This window comes from Aotus nancymaae, unplaced genomic scaffold (genome assembly GCF_030222135.1).
Source record: "Aotus nancymaae isolate 86718 unplaced genomic scaffold, 86718_ANA_hifiasm-v0.15.2.pri h1tg000014l, whole genome shotgun sequence".
Lineage (NCBI taxonomy): Eukaryota > Metazoa > Chordata > Mammalia > Primates > Aotidae > Aotus > Aotus nancymaae.
In genome coordinates, this window is record NW_026988425.1 from 77,774,951 (window position 1) to 77,789,478 (window position 14,528).

At 34.2% G+C, this 14,528-nt stretch overlaps 1 long non-coding RNA gene and 1 pseudogene across 1 annotated transcript in view; both read left to right on the forward strand.

The window, feature by feature from the left end:
• The window catches only part of LOC135274803 (uncharacterized), a 45,330-nt gene that overhangs the window by 16,911 nt on the left and 13,891 nt on the right, over positions 1 to 14,528 (forward strand). Inside the window, exon 3 of the long non-coding RNA XR_010342540.1 lies at positions 683 to 759. This is a non-coding gene — a long non-coding RNA (uncharacterized LOC135274803). The remainder of the gene's footprint in view (positions 1 to 682; positions 760 to 14,528) is intronic.
• On the forward strand, positions 10,525 to 10,960 carry LOC105734635 (ubiquitin-conjugating enzyme E2 variant 1-like; annotated as a pseudogene).

The window sequence follows — 14,528 nt, forward strand, 5'->3', positions numbered from 1 at the left end:
AGAAAATTTATGATCCAAACTGGATTTGGAAGTCATAACAAAAACTGGAATGGGTCCAGGAATGGATTTGATCTGGGAATTAACTGGCTTGGATCCAGTTAGAGGCGTCTTACATCTGAGTGGGTAAGAAACTGGTAGCAAATGGCAATATTGTAGGGATTATACAATTTGGCTTTTGAAAATTCACAGAGATTTTTGTGTTCTACCTTTTTGTTTGATTTTCTTGTACACTTAGGTAGAAAAAGAAATAATTGGCTCAGTTAATCAAGGGAACTTGAGAGTAAAGACAATATTTTAGGTAAAAATGGGATACTTAATTTCTGAAAAACTGAGTTCCTTCTGGCTTATACATTAGGCTTGGGAGGCAATGCAATCATACAGAAATGGCAAAATCTTACTGAAGGTAATTTACAGTGATGCATTCCAAATGAACAACAACACACACAAGTAAATTTAAAAATGAGGGTTCCCAAATTAGTCTAATCTTGAGATGCCTAGTAATATGCAGAAGCTTCTTAAAAGATTCAGAGATGACGGGACCCATCCGGGGGCATGTTTGAGCCTTGCCAGTTTGATATTGGGTGCTAAGTAGAGGGCTAATGTCTATATTTTGTCACACATATTTTGCTTTGGTCAGAAAAGAGACAGGTAATATTTCTTTGTGTTGTGGCTTGGCCCCCAGGGCTGTGGTGTAGCCAGATGGATCACTAGGGCTGCTCAATGAAAGGGAACCCAGAAACCTGACATGCTGGCAAAAGGGTAAGAATTTCTTACCAGTCATATTTCTGTCCTCTTTTTCTCTGTGCAAACTTGCTAAATGAATTGTAAAAATCACTGTTTATCTCCTTTGTAAAATTTTAATTAATATGAAAATAATCCTGAGGCTTGTCTTAAGCTGTAGTAAATCTGGTGTGCTTTGTGCGTCTTTCTATACTATTCTGTCACACAGAGGGATCCCTTAGGATACAATACATGCCTAAAACCCCATAAACTCATTGTTCAAGATGGCCCAACAATCTGGTCAATAAAAAAATTGTTGAGGTCTCCATCTTGTGTTGTATGTCCTTGGGAGATTTACCTTGTAACGCATGGCAATATTCTCAGTCTCCACCATCACAATGGCTGCTGGGTTCATGGTTCAATTCCTAGAATAGGGACTAAGTACTTTCTGATTAATATTTGTGTTACCTTTGCCATTTTAAAATTCCCTTCCTCTCCATTAACCATCTTAAATTTTCCTTTTATAAGCACAAAAATATCAGCTGTTTGGCCTGGCTAAAATTAGGTAACAAGTAATTTAAAAGAACCTTTATTAAAGAGTGCTATGTTTAAAAGTCAGCTTAATTAAAAATAGATATTGAAGGTCTAGCAACCTGGGACTAATTGGGAAAAACAAGAGGTACCAGAGACACTATCTTGGCCCTGTTCTTCCAATGACTTCACCCTAAAGCTAGTAATCCAATTAAGAAACTTAGAAACTGGTAAATGAACACTTATAACTACTGTAATAATCTTCTTTCTGTGGTCTTTGCAGTTAGATATATGTTGTGTGTGTAATGTTTATATAGAAGAGCTTTAATTAATTCGCTTAAAGAAAAATAAGCATTTAATTCAAATATTTTAAAAGAAAAAGAAAAATTGTAATGCCTTTTAGTTCACATGATTTTAATAATCTTTGAGAAATAAAATGTTTTAAAGATTATTGGCAAAATAAAGACATTCTGTCTAAATTATACAGGTCAGATACTTGGTTTGCTAAATGCTTTAAGGTCATAAACTGACTTGACTTTTAAGGCTTGGGAACATGTGGAATTAGTCATGCCCCCTAGTCATGAAAAGAGGTCATAATGGAAAAACATTTTATATAAGAAAGAATAATATATGATACATTCTTGTACTAAAGAAAAATGACTTCTTGTTTAGAATTTTTAGGGGAAGTCAGAAAGCCCACACATGTTGCAGATGGTCTAAATAAGTCATGAAAGGAAATTTATGCACCAAAAGTGAAAGTTGTTATAAATTACCACTATAATATGTAATTGAGACTACTGAAAAAAATAGGTTTGCATGCAAGGTATCTAAAGAAAGTAAAATCTATTTTTGATACAAGATTATAAGAAAGCACAGGAATGTAAATTTTTACCTGGAGTGTTAAAGGATTGTTTTAAATTAGATAAGACAAAGCTAAGAGTTTAAACAAGTTGTAGCATAGTTATAAAAATGTAATCATGTAATAGAAATTCTATGTGTGAACATATTGGCTAAATTTAAAGAGGAATTATTTGATTTTTGCATAACTTGAACATTGGAATAAAAGCACAACAGGGTTTTCTTAAAGCACATATCTGCTCTCACAAAACTTGTAAAGGGTTATAAATGGTTATAAGAATCTCACCTTATGTTCTAACTGATTAAGATGGAATAGATTTGTCTATGAGGTTTATTAAAAGTTGGAGTTGATGTAAACAGTAGACTAATGCAAGGATGGATTTGGCTTCTTTCTTAAACAAGATTTTCATGTAATACTTAAATATAATGAAAGCTTTTTGTTTGCTTTATGAATGAACTACTAAAAAAGATAGGAAAAACAAGAGATACATTGTTTAGAAGGCTAAGTTTTCCCTCTGTCAATGAGTAAAGATTTTTGTCTTTTTATTGTTTTTAACATTTTCGAGTCATTATGTTGGCTAAATGAATGACTTATGGTAACCTGGAATTCTATTTCATAATACCAACTGTTTTAAACCTTTAACATATTTGATAGAATTCTCAAAATCAAATTACAGCTTCAAGATTATCTTTTCTAGCTCTAACTTTGGGATGCTACAGAGGACCCCTGAGGCATCCAAAAGAGAGGTAAACAGGATTGACATGTTAAGTTACTTAGGAAGCATTATCAAATTAAAAATAATGTTTAATTTTCAGGTTATATTTTAGTAAATTGAATGGGATTTCTAAAATTCTATTATGTCTGAGTATATACTATCAATCATAATTATGGCTATTATGTTATGTTATTGTAGACCACAGAAATAACCAAATTTAGACCACTCTAAGCTGGAGTTTAGTGAGGCAATCTCAGCTCACCACAGCCCCACCTCCTGAGTTCAAGTGATTCTCCTGCCTCAGCCTCCCTAGTAGCTGGGACTACAGGTGTGTGCTACCACATCCAGCTAATTTTTGTATTTTTTAGTAGAGATGGGGTTTCATCATGTTGGCCAGGATGGTCTCAATCTCTTGACCTCATGATCCTCCTGCTTTGGCCTCTTGAAGCTCTGGGATTTCACGTGAGAGCCGCCACACCTGGCCTGAATATATATATTTTTTGGCTTATGGTTCTATAAAATATAGAAGTGGAAAAGTGGTCTGTTGTATTCACTTATGGACTATACTTGTTTTTGAAGGATTTGGCAGTCAGACTTGGACATGAACACTCTTATACTTTGATATATAAAAGATGAAGGCCCAATGTAAGTGAGAAACTTTACTGGTACCTCACTTAGATTGGGTACATATGTTGCCCCCTAGTCAGTCAGAAACAGAACTTTGATTAATTCCTCTCAACACAGCCATCTCTTTAATGGGTTAGAGAAAATATTGCCAGAGGCCTTCACTCTTCTGGAAGGGCACCATTTGTTAGGTCCTTTTTCCATGCTTTGGAATATATGAGGCAATGATTAGAAATGTATCCCTTATGATAGGCTCTATAGTAGATTCTACTGTAAAAGCTATGGTTACACAACAGACCCTAAATTCTCTCTTAAATGTTATTTGAAATACTAAAAGTGGCTAGACATAGAAGTATTGTGCAGTTTCTGGTGCTTATGTCCTATGGAAAAAAACTTCGGGTATTGTAGACATTCAGTTGAATGGGATTAACAAAAAGACCACCATTTATTCAAGTGTGTAAACTCCATATCTAGCTCACTCTTTGATTTATTTGAGTTTACATAGTTTGCTTTATGGGGAACCTGGGTAAGGAGCATATTCCAAACTCTTGGTATCATCCTCCCAATAGTCATAATAATAGTCCTCCTGGTGTGCTGTGCTTCTCTCAAAGGTTTTAACTGTTTGCATGCAGCCATCTCTAGAACATCAAATGGTTTCTCTTCAAATGGAATGACAAGAACTGAAAGAAATGTGGGACAATGAGGATGCCATAACCTATGAATGATATGCTGAAATCAGACAAAACATGATGGTATCAGAGAATGCCACTAAGGCCCTAAGTTTTGGTCACACTTCACCTAAGTGAGCACCTGACCAAAAAGGGGGAATATTTTTTAAGACAAAATTATAATAGACCATTGTTTCAAACTCAGCTCATCCACTACACCCAAACAGACCAAAACAAACAAAAATGGACTTGCTTGGGCTAAATGTGACATAATCAAACTGAGAATTTAAGGAAACACATAGATCTCAGACCAGAACAGACCAGGTTTTGTTTTTCTCCTGTATACAGGACATTCCACCTTAAGGGGAAGTTCCCTCTACCAGTGCTTGTTCCTACCCTTGGAAAATTCATTGTCCTACTGTTTCCAAGTGGGTTTCAAGACTAAATAAGTACACTTACTATGGTGATAGTGATATCAATGACTAAAATTTTGATCAATCTCTCACAAATTGAGAAAATAACCAAAAAGGGGAAATTGTTAAAGCAAATTAAATATGGCCTGAGAAGGAATCCATACTTTTATATTTGAGTCCTTGTGAATAAACTGCAACCTAACTTAATAGGTAGACAAGACTGAAAACCTAACTTGGGATTATATGCCTTAAAATAACTGAGTCTTGGTCAATCCCAGTGGCTATACTTCAGCCATTCATACACTACTAAGTGTTCAAACCGTGATCAAATAAAGCAAACACTAACCGGTAACCAATCTAGCTGTTCTATACCTCACTTCTGATTTGTGTACATCATTTCCTCTTTTTTTTTTTTTTTTTTTTTTTTTGGTCTATAAATTTTCTTCCATAATGTGGCTGTGCTGGAGTCTGTTTGCATCTCTTGTGATTCAAGGGGATGCCCAATTAATGAATAGTTCATTACTCAATTAAACTCCTTCAAATTTAATTGAGCTGTTTTTTCTTTTAAAAATAACAAATCAACACTGAAAAGACTAAAAATCAAACAGCCAAAAAAATAGGCCAAGATCCAGTGCTAAATAAAGCAGGGTGATTATCTACTAGGTTAAATGGTATAAACAGGAAAAGAATTTGCTAGCATAATAAGTTAAATATCAAGGACAAAATGGGAAATCATCCAGCATACCAAGAACTGATTCTTATACTAAAATGAATCAGAAATTAAAATTACCTGAGAAGGATTTTAATACAACTTTTATAAAATTACTTCAGCAAGTGATTATAAACACTCAATTTAAAAACATATTTCATCAGAGAAACAGAAGTTATAATAAAGAACCAAATAATTTTACAACTGAAAGAATATAGAAATAAAAATACACTTAGATAACAAAAAACAAAATCAGTGAACTTCAGTAGTAAACATCAAAGTTCGCTCAATCTGAAAAAAACAGATAAGATAGACTAATAAAACAGCTCTATGGGACAATAGCAAAAGTTTCAACATTCATATTATCAGAATCTAAGAATGAGAAGAGAAAAAATGTAAGAATAGAAGAAGAGATTAAAAATGCCTAAAACTCTTCAACTTTAGTGAAATATAAAAACACATTCATCTAAGAAGTTGAGAGAGTCTCAGACCCAAAGAAAACCACACTAATACACAAATGTCATGCTGAAATGTTATCCCTAGTGCAGGAGGCGAGGCCTGTTGGAGGTGATTGAATTATAGGGACAGTTTCTAATGGATGGTTTAGCACCATCCTCCTAGTGCTGTTCTCAAAGTAAGAGTTCTCAGAAGGTCTCATTTTTTAACAGTGTATGGCACCTCAGTCCTCCTTTTCCTCCTGCTCCAGCCATGTGATGTGCTTGTTTTGCTTCCCACCATGATTGTAAGTTTCCTGAGGCTTCCCAAGCAGTGGCGCAGAGGCCTGTATGCTTCCTGTAACAGCCTGCAGAACCATAAGCCAATTAAACCTTTTTTATTTGTAAATTACTCAGTCTCAGGTATTTCTTTATAGCAGTGTGACAACTAATACATGAGTTGCTTAAATATAGGAGTAAAGAGTTTATAGAATATTTTATAAGAAGCTAAAAAATTTACAGAGTCTGCAAATCAACAGTGGAATAACAAATTATATTTGTCAATATAAATGAGATCCATCTGTAAAAAATCATATTTCTTTCTTTGGACAGAATGTAATTGTCAATACAAATCTTGATTTTCTATTATTCTATTTCCAAATATTTTTCAAAACTGTCAGCTAGATTCCAACTATTTTTAGAGTTTAGTCTTTAGAGTGCACCATTTCTATGTACATTTCTTTACTAGATACTCAGAACAGAGAGCAGGCTGACCCCTATGTAAATAGTTTGGCATTTACGTAAATTTGGAGATTTATTTAAAATTTTAAATTATTAAAAATTTTAATAGGGCAACAAAGAAAATTATTTAGAGCTCGTGCTGACACTTAGAAGAGAAGATACTGGCATTAATAACTAAGGGTTGAAAGCCAACACAATGAAATGATAATCGTGGCAATAACTATATTTGAAATTCTTAATTATCTGTAATCTAAGGAAATCATTTGCCTTTCAAAATATACTGTCCTATAAACTGCTGTAATATGGCAGTCAATATTCTATTCGATTATGAATACTACTGAGAAGCATCACATCACTACATATCACCGTGGATAAGATATATTGCAAATCTAATTGGCTATGTCACTAACATACATCTGTTCTACTTGTTTCCAGAGAATTTATTTGTGTCTGTCTTCACCTAATAGACAGCCTATTTACTTATGAAGAAAACATGTGAAAAAAAAATGCTACAAAATGTGGGAAATATGTCATGTACTCAACTCTTGTCTCCACGTAAGTTGAGAAATGTCTATATGCTTGACAAAAATTTGCAACCAAGATGAAAAAAAGTCTTTCAGTCAAATGATGAGCTGACTATATTCCTTCTCATCTATTTAACAACTAAACTAGGTGTAGGACCACAGGAAGACATACTTTCTTTGATAATAAGCACTGATTTAAGGTAGAATACACTTTTAATGGACTAGTATAATTTATCTTTAAAAATTTCACTAACAACTCAAAAAACTTTTACTTTTAGTTTAAGCATCTGAGAGTAAATATGGTTAATAGGAAAATAGTTATGAAAACAAATTTTGTAACTAGAATATGATTTGATGTGCATTGATACATTTATATACTTTCATCTTTACTGAAACAATTTTATGTACTATTTTTAAACAAGAAAAATTAGCACAAAATTTAAAATTTATTTTACATTCATTTAAACTAATTGTTGAGAAATCTATACATTTATATGAAAGAGAAGAAAATTTAGGTTTTAATTTTATTTTCACTAATACACACAGACACACACACACACACAACCCATGCATGTTAATATAGCTATTTTTATTTTGATAGCATGACAAATTTTAAATATAATAGCCCAAAATTTAATACTGGGAATTTGCTCAGTAGATGTAGAAATGAGGAGTACATGTGAAAACTGACAATCAGTGTTAATCATTTAAAGCTCAAAACTATTTCAAAAGTATGTTTAAAACTTGGCTAAACTATTTTAATTATTTTATTGACAGGCTTTCTTAAGTACTTGACAAAGATCATGTACTTCTTGTTAAAGTCTTTAGCTCAAACACCTTATGCAATGCCAGAATGCCAGTGGTCAGAAGAAAAATGCAAATCTATACATTTATGAGATAAAAGTCTGACAAAAGACAATATGCAAATGCTGCACAGAGGCTACAAAAAGTTTGAAATTGCCTCCTTATCTTTCTCATACATCTCTTTCTTTAGCACCTGTTCTTATCAAAGGTCTGATCCTCTCTTACATTCAGAAGAATTATCAGAGGGAGACTTGTTATGAAACTCTATTGAGATTATCAACATTCAAGATGCACTCCATGCTTCCTCTTTATGTCAACACAAAGTAACTCTCAATTCTGAATATTGTAGATGCTGGGTGAAATAACTTTTTTTTTTTTTTGGAGACGGAGTTTCACTCTTGTTACCCAGGCTGGAGTGCAATGGCACGATCTCGGCTCACCGCAACTTCCGCCTCCCGGGTTCAGGCAATTCTCCTGCCTCAGCCTCCTGAGTAGCTGGGATTACAGGCACGCGCCACCATGCCCAGCTAATTTTTTGTATTTTTAATAGAAACGGGGTTTCACCATGTTGACCAGGATGGTCTCGATCTCTTGACCTAGTGATCTGCCCGCCTCGGCCTCCCAAAGTGCTGGGATTACAGGCGTGAGCCACCGTGCCCGGCCTGAAATAACTTTTTGAAAGACCCAAACAAACTAGAGCCGGGAGAACATGAAGCAAGAGGGCTCATGCATGCATGTATAAGATAAAGACTGTCTCAAGGACTTTCTAAAACAACCTCATGATAATTTTTTTCTTAAAAACTGCAGCAATTCAGAGAAAGATGCTCATGAAAAACCATCTGCCCAATAATGGCATTTCTGTCCATGAAATGATGCTTTTCTGATTTTTGAGTCTCTGAAACCAATGAACTCTATTTCCAAGCAGCTAAAGTAAACCTATTATTTTGCCAATAAAAGCCTCCCTTTACTCTCCCTTCTTCAGATGAATATATGGCTTGCCACAGCTACACATTTTAGGTTATAGTTATTATTTGTAATTCCCAAGTACATTACACGTATTTGGAGATTTTTGTATGTGACTTTTTTGGTTGATATACTTTGGGTGAAATGACTTAGGGCTATCTCTGATTCCCCTGCCTCTTCTACACAATGAATATGAGTAATTAAATAAGTTTTCCATATTCTGTAAAGGCTTATGCATCCATCTGTTACAAAAGAGAGAAAAACCTAGATTTCCCATTCCACATAATAGTATCATTTTGCATATAAACTTCATTGTTCAAAAAGTACTCCAGCCCATCTTCAAAGGTAAATTTAAATCTTCAAAGCAAAGTCTGTTATTTTTAGATGCATATAATTTACTGATAGAGATATCTTTTTTATCTTGTAGGATGTTTAGTAAAAATGAAGACATCCGAGACTGACTTTAGGACTACAGAATTGGAATCTCTGAGGCTGGGTAGCAGAGACATTATTAACATGTTATTAAAGCAATCTGAGTAATTTATTTGAAGATTACTGATTTGGAGTAGAGTTTCCCAAAATGTGAAAACCCAAGTTTAAACTAAGTTATACAGGACAAGCATTGATTTTACTACTTTTGAATATTAGTAACATTAATTAGAAGAAAAAATTAACATATACATTTCATTTGACAGAAGTGTTCTAAATTTTTCAGATATTTTGCAACAATGAAGATGTAACCTCAGATCTCTGATTGTGAGGAGTGAAATGTTGCATTCTGTAATTAATTATTACAAATATGAACAACTACACTTCTACAGGCTTCTACCAGAGGACGACTGATTGTGGAAAGAATAGTAAAGTAGGTCTAGAGAGATGCAGGATACCTCTAATGGGTGAACTGGGCTTTAGAACTCCCCATTTACATTACCAAAACATTCTTAGTACTGTACAACAGTCTAAGATATTTCCTACCAATATGTTTTACCTTCCTCCTTTCCTTCAAAAATCTTAGACCTGCATGCAGTCCTAGGATTCTTTAGCTCTCTCTCCATTTTTTCTTGCACATGTAATAACTTTTTGGCACTAGCTTCTTGGAGAACCGAGTTAATTTAATTCCAAAATATGCTAATAAAACAGATGCTATAATATCTTTATTTTATATACTATGCATATACTCCTATTTTTAAAATAAGTACTCAAAGTCAAAGATTTAGCAATTAGGAGAGAAAATATTCAAACTTAAACTATTTGGCTTTGAAGTTTATACTCTTAAAACATTACAGTAACTATTTGTCAGTTAAAATTAAGAAAAATGAAAATAAAAAAGAATATGCTTTACTATATTGTTTTGGTGTGTATTAAAATATGAAATAACTTTGAAATGTGACTGAATTTACAGTATATTTTAGTGATGACATATTTTTTAAAAAATAATTATTTAAGGAAATTAATAATGCAAAAAATAGAAATGGCTAGTGGGTAATTAGGCATATGTGATGGATATAAAAACAATTGTGAAGAGCTCCTAAATGATTGAATTTTTAAAATTAGACTTTGGAAGATAAATATATTTTAATAACAATTTGGGTATTTCATTGAGTTCTACTTCTCTTAATGACAGAGTAACTTGTATATGATAATTATAAAATATTTAAAAAGTGATTTAAAGCATTGGAGAGTAACCAAATTGGGCAAATTATAAAAGAGATTTAATCCTTGGAAAAAAACAACAGCACTGGGATTTTTATCTGACAGCAAGCCCAAATCAGTGTTTCAAGTATTATCTAGAAAAAAAAAAAGGTGGCAGCAATGCAAGATGGCAGCTTCCACAGGATTGGGAGTAAAAGTCACAATTTCTAACTTTTGGAAGAACTTGAAGAAGGCTAGAAAGGAGTAGAAGATGGCACAGTTAGCTAGGGTCTAGAAGATGACAAAGACATGACACTTGTAAGATGGTCAGGGATGATAACTGGGCCTCCAAGAATAATTTATGAAAACTGAATATGCAGCCTTAAAATAGAACATGAACCTAAATACCCAGAGGCACTCCCCTTTGTAAGATCTATAACAAAAATTAATATGAATGGAGTTAATAGTTCTAATGGAGTCGTGGACCCCAAAGCCATATGTGCTGGCAAAATGGCAGAATTCAAACCATCAAAGTTATCCTGCAAGAGCTTTGGTGCCTACTGATGTCTAAAGAAAATATGAAACTCCCTCAGCCACCTGAAGGACAGTGTTACAACAATTAATCAGAAAGAAAAACCACAGACCCTTTCCCTTCCCCACCATTTGATTTAAGCAGTCTTCATTTTCTATAATAGTAAATTTTCTAGATATGTTTTATAGATCTCAAGGTACTGGAAACAAAGCTCTCATTCGAAGGAAGTTTATCTGGATATACTGTAAATGATACCAATTTTTTGCCCATTTGAAATATATAAGTTGTGCTGTAACAAATCATCCTCTCATGTGTAACCAACTGTCCACGTAGTTCAATTTTTGGGATCAAGAAAGTTGGTGTAAATTGATTCCCATCAAAACTAGTGGGGCTCATCTAACTCAACTGTGAAAAGACATATCACACAATCAACTTGCTGCTGATTACATGGCCTGGGGTCTCTGCCTTCCCTCCTTATCCTCCTGCCTCCTATGCTCCCTGCAGCAACAGCCCTCTAGACTGGGAGCTTGTTAGGATAGACGTGAAGGTTTCAGATCACAGCCTGTGGAACTACTGTTGGGTGTGTGGCGCTTTGCCTGCACCCCTGGTTTCTTTATGTCTTAAATGATGCCCCTTCCAAACCATCGTCCTGTCCCCATGCTCCTCCAGTACCCGCCTTGTCCGAAGCATAGATTGCAACCCTTCCACTCCCCTCTGAGATTGGCCTTCAGTGAGGAATTTAAGGTGTTCCTTATATCTTCCCTCCCCCATCTTTATTGAGAGATGCTGCTTTTTCAAGCTCCTCCTCAAGTTCCTTTTTGCACCATCACAACCCCAGCACCTTCCATGACATTTCCTTGCTTTGGCCAGAAGCCATCAGGTAAGGTTGAAAAGAGTCTCTGACCTCCCTTGTTTAGTTTTGGAACCATACTTGTTCACTCTCCAGTAGCCTGGGAATTGAATATTGGGTCCTCAGCCCTGCCACCATCTGCTGTCATCAGCTGATGGGTTGTTTTTAGCTCAGGTTTTGATAAGGTAGAAAGAATAGTCACAAGAGTTACTCAGACCTGCCAGGTCTCAAGAGTCCTTGGTGGTTGAACTTGGAGAAAGACCACATGAAGACACTTGTAAGCACACGTGATCCCTCTGAATTGTTTTACTTTTCAGTAATTGCTTTTGGTTTTAGAAATTGAAATAAGCCTGGGCATGGTGAATCATGCCTATAATCTCAGCACTTTGGGAGGTGGAGGTGGGAGGATCACAAGGTCAAGAGACAGAGACCATCCTGGTCAACATGGTGAAACCCTGTCTCTACTAAAAATACAAAAATTAGCTGGGCGTGGTGTCACACGCTTGTAGTCCCAGCTGCTCAGGAGGCTGAGGCAGGAGAATTGCTTGAACTCAGGAAGCGGAGGTTGCAGTGAGCTAAGATCCTTGCAGTGAGCCACTGCACTCCAGCCTGCCTCCTAGTGACAGAGTGAGACTCTGTCTAAAAAAAAAAAAAAAATTGAAGTTTTAAACAGGGCTATCATTTGGTAATCCTTGCAATCATTTGGGGTCTGTTTTGGAATCAGACAACTGGAACAAAAAGAACCTGGAATCCAGTGCATGCCTTGGTTTTGTTGCTGCTGCTGCTTCTCCAAATCATCAGCAGGAATTAGGAAAGAACCTGGTGTGCACAGCAGATTCCTGAAATTAGCAAGCTTGACCTCCTGGCAAATTGTTGCATCTCTTACTTTCTGTTCAGGACCACTAAATGTTGAAATGCGGATGCATACCAAAATAAAAGCAATTTATTGTGTTAAAAAAATCAGTTAACTGGAATGAAGTATCATAACGCAGACTTTAAGGAGACCACAGCATCTGGTAAATGAAGAGTGATCCTAGAAGAGAGAATCATAGATAATGGTCTTAAACTCTGAGTATAAATCTGCCTAAATTTTGAAGTGCCCCCTACAATAGTATGTTCAAACATTAACAGTAAAACTATTGTATTTTAACATGTAATGTGAGGAACAAATTACAAATTTTTTGAAAGGTTAACATTAACGTCAAATTTAACTACACAATGAAAGGAGATATCATTTTAAATCTGATTAAATTAGTTGTGTACTATAACAAAGGAACAAACAAAGAAGCATACAACTCTGGAGAAATATGACAGAATCTAAGGTCTTAACAACAAAGAGAAAAGACATCCATAATATTCAGAATACAATACAGCAACATGCGGCATACAAATAACCAAAAAAATTTGGCCCATTATCAGGAGAAAACAGTTAATCGAGTTGAATAATTAGAAAAAATATCAGTAAAATGTATCTACTAATAATTGTAAAAATAGAGGCTAGAAATTTTGAAAAGAAACAAACAAGGTTTTTAGAGGTCTGCGGAAAAATATCAAAAGATCCAAAATAATGTGTATTTTGTTTTCAAGGAGATAGAGAATGTATTGGAAAAAATACTTTCAGTTTCTTGCAAGTAATATATTTACAGATTCAACAAGTTGAGCAAACACTAATCAGGATTAAACTAGTAAAAATTGTGCCTAGGTACGTCATTATCAAATTGCTGCAAAACAAAGATAAATAGAAAATTTTAAAAGCAACCAGGGAATAAGAAAGAAACAGGGACACAATACATACGGAATAACAATGATTTAAGTGACTGCTGACTTACTGTCCAAAACTGTGTTTGCAAGTCAATGAAGCAACATCTATATACTTTTAAAGGGAAAAAAATCAACCCACAATTCTATATCCATGACAAATCTAATTTAATAAAGATGGCGTAAAAAGACATATTCCCACAAAAATAAAACTAAGAATGTGTTAGAAGCAGACCTGCACTAATAGCAATGTTAACTGAATGGAAATAGATATGAAATGGGCAATTCAAGGTAGGTAGAAAAAACTAGAATTTGCATTTATGTATTTATCCTGTTTTCTTTTAAATACATATGATTAAGTTAAAATGTAACCTTAAATCATGGAATCTGTAACACATGTAGATTCAATACATACAAAATAGGGTAACTGAATTATAAGGTTTCACATGTTCTTCATTTTAGGTGGTACAGTACATTATTAACTCTAAGCAGAATGAAAAGTCTTAGTGACAGATGTTATAATTGCTGAGAAATCTCTACATACAATGAAAATAATTGTAGTTATGAATCCAATAAATCTCAGAGAAAAAATTTACATTCACACAAATATTTATACATGTGTTCACAAAAACTTTATTCAGATTAGTCCCATAGTGGAAACAACCCAGATATCTTTTGATAGTAGAATTTTTAAACAAACTGAAATTTATCCCTGCAATAGAATATGACTCAATATTAACAAGGAAATTACTATCTATATATTTAAAATTTTTATTTTCTAGAGAATTATACTGAATGAAAAAAAAAAATCTCCAAAAGATCACATACTGCAAGATCTAGGTATAACACCCCTGAAATGATAAAATTATAGAAATAGAGAAGAAAGAGAAACAAATCAGCGATTGACTGGAGTTAGGAATAGGAGAGGATGGTGAAAGAGATTTTTGTGTAGCTTTAAAAAGCTAACCAGGAATATCTTTGATGATGGAACTGTTTGGTATATTGACTGTATCAATATTAATATCTTGATTTTAATACTATAATGTAGTTT